This window comes from Tigriopus californicus, chromosome 3 (assembly GCF_007210705.1).
Source record: "Tigriopus californicus strain San Diego chromosome 3, Tcal_SD_v2.1, whole genome shotgun sequence".
Lineage (NCBI taxonomy): Eukaryota > Metazoa > Arthropoda > Copepoda > Harpacticoida > Harpacticidae > Tigriopus > Tigriopus californicus.
This window is the reverse complement of record NC_081442.1, coordinates 11673925-11676965: the sequence shown is the minus strand read 5'-3', so window position 1 is coordinate 11676965 and position 3041 is coordinate 11673925. Positions and strand designations below refer to the sequence as shown.

General features: G+C 38.3%; 1 protein-coding gene across 1 annotated transcript in view; it reads right to left on the bottom strand.

Moving 5' to 3' along the window:
* Positions 1-3041, bottom strand: part of LOC131878228 (uncharacterized) — a 28101-nt gene that overhangs the window by 1316 nt on the left and 23744 nt on the right. The gene's annotated exons all lie outside the window — the stretch shown is intronic.

Here is a 3041-nt window from a genome sequence, read left to right as displayed (position 1 = left end):
AGAGAAACCAATTGTCCACAAGATTAGGTTTTTAAAATTAGAAAGTGTTATATTCTAGTCACTGATATCAATTTACATTTACACATTNCATTGGGACGGTGGTGGCTCAACGCAAATGCCATGGACCGGATGAACATGTATTCCTCTTGTGAATCCACAGTTACCAATTGGGCTTCCATGTCTCGGCAAGCCTCACTGGCACTCTCGAAAGTATTCCTCTGTGCAATGAATTTGTAGTACTTGTTTTGATATTGATACCAACCATTGGGTTGGATCATGGCTGGAAAATGGTCGGGTTTGGGTGTATCAATTATGGCGAGCATAAGGTAGAACTTACCATCAGGACAAAACCGTAAAATAGCCATAGAGCGTCCTAGGTACATTTCTTCCCCTAAACGAAACAGCCGTTTCATCCAGCAACTATTTGGACTAAGCCCTATTGCCCAAGGTTTGGTCCATGCAGCACCAATACAATCAGGTTTGGCACGGCAATGAATTTGGCATTCTTCGAGGGATGGGACATCATTCGCGTTTCCGATATCATTTCCCCAAAAGTCAGCAGCTTCAATTGAGCAATTAGGAACTGAAATGTCATGGGTTTGAAATGTGGAGCGTGCATCAACAATATATTGTTATGATTAACATAAACTAAACAATAATTAGAATGCAAAACTTTGAATGTGGATGTACACTAAGGCAAGGATTTTAATGTATTGCATTAACATCATTGTTTTTACATCAGCATCTTTTCCATTGCCAATTAGTAACTCGACCTTTGATAAAGGGCTTGATAATCTAGGGTTATTATGAATACTTCTTAGCACAATTAACTCGTTGCATGTAACCAATACATCAATATTTCCTCAATTCTAAAAGGCAAGAAAAATACAAATAGATTTATAATACCAGAAAAAAACCCACAATCAGTTTCAAGGCAGCTGGCTTGGTGTACAACCCGACTCAGGACAAGTCGACCCAGGCTAACCTAAAATTTTTGAGAACCAAAATTGAAATTACACAATGCGCTGCCTCTTTGTGTTGCGACTGCCACGTTATTTTCAAAAAATGGAATCCATTAAAGCCTACGGTATAAGCTTAAACGTTGCTGCACAAATAAATATAATTTTGTTATTAAGTACTTTGTTCTTAGTTATTATTTTACTGGATCAAGGAGTCCACTGGATCGCTTTGTCCGAACTATCGAGCTTCCGTGGGGTCGAATTGCTCGGGCATCACTCCATGTCCTTTGATCAGTTTATAAAACCCCATAGAGACCAAGGTCAAGATGAAAACCATGTCGAAATGAATAAAAGACTGCCATTGAATGTAATTGTTTATACCTAGATACGAAGTACGAAACCTTCTTATCCAAAATAATTGTCAAGAGGTTGGTCATTTATACACAATGCAAAGACATTAGAACGAACTTTGATCCATTCAGGCGGGAAGACGCTTGATAAAAAGGTTGTCTATATACTCAGAGTTAATGCATTATCCCTGCTGAAAAATGAAGTACTCGGGTCAAAAGTACTGTAAGCCAGCTTACTTTACTCTTGGTCAGAAGTTAAAAGTTATTATTAGAGATTGCTTCAGCGTCATTTTTGAAGTTTCCAATAAATTAGTGCGAGAAGTGAGATGAAGGCTGTGATCTACCTGATCAAGTAACTTCTTTTCTTCTAGAACTTTTTTGCACGCCATCACCCACACACTTACTTGGCAAGGCAGGCCAGGTGTGACAACCAAATATGTTTTTTTGTAATGATTTTTAGCAACTTACTGCAATGTTTTGGAATGGACAGGTAGTCTGGATCTTCGGTTCGTCCGGTATTGTTCGCTTTCAAGGAGCATTGGTTTGTGCTGATTGTGTAAGAAGCATGGTCACACCGAGGATTGGCTTGACAGGCTTCATGGCACGCCTCTATTTGAACATTGGCTAACGCTTCTAATTCAGTGCCAGTGTAAGAAATCCCGTCCTCGACACAATGATTAGTGACTACGGAGAAGTAAGTTCTGTTTTTATATTATTCTTAGGGCGTTAGCCGTTTCTTAATAAAAAGAATTGATCACGGTTACAATTAATTTGGCCAAGAAGAGTAACTCATTACACAACCGTTTCTCGTCCAAACCATGCAATTACGCTACTCTTTTTCCCCAAAATTTCGGTTATTTAGCAAGCCAATGGGAATTGAAAACAGTGTTTCATTCGTTAATTTGGAAACGAGTTGTACTTGATAAAGAGTGAGACATTGAGATGAAATTACAGCAAAACCTTGTTTTGTTAGTAACATAGTTGATTCAGGGCTTGCTTAGTTGTAATTGTGTCAAACAATACAAAATCAGGCTCCTTACCAAATTCAAGAAAAGCAGGTTCTCCTTTCTGGATGGCCCAAGATTCTCTGAAATAGATGCCTAGAAAGAAGAGACAGAACTTAGAATGCAAATTTTTCTAACTATTCCACCTTCGAAAAAATTGAGAGAGGTTTACCTAAGAAAAGCAGAGCAAAAAGATTCATGATCTGTGAATGAGCCTGACTCTGAAAGCAACTAAACCGGTCTTTCAAGTTGTGAGAGTCGTTTCTAGACAGTTCAAAAATACAAAAAAGCCCTGGTGAGAACTTTGAAGGTGTTCTAAATCCTATCATTACTTGTTTTCAATCCATATTGGCAAAACGACCATAGCCAGGGCCATTAATCAATGGGTTTGTTTTCGTCATTTTAACTTCAAAAATAAGTAGTTGTCAACCAACAGTGCGACCAAAACAAGTGGTGTGTTTTGTTTCCCCAGTTATTGAAGACCGTCTAAGAATTTTCTTCATCATAAACCTATAGTATTAATCGAGCCATGTAAAAGAAGTGTTTGGTACTCATTCAGGTACAAGACGTGAACTTGGGACTTTGACTTCACGTGTAAAAGACAACCTAAGGCGTAATGAATAGTGTTTTTAATCAGTGCTTTGCAAGTTGATATTGGCAAACTTTTAGTCATTTCCTCATTTGATCCACCGACAAATCAAAGTTGTCGAATCAGACAAGTCCTTGAG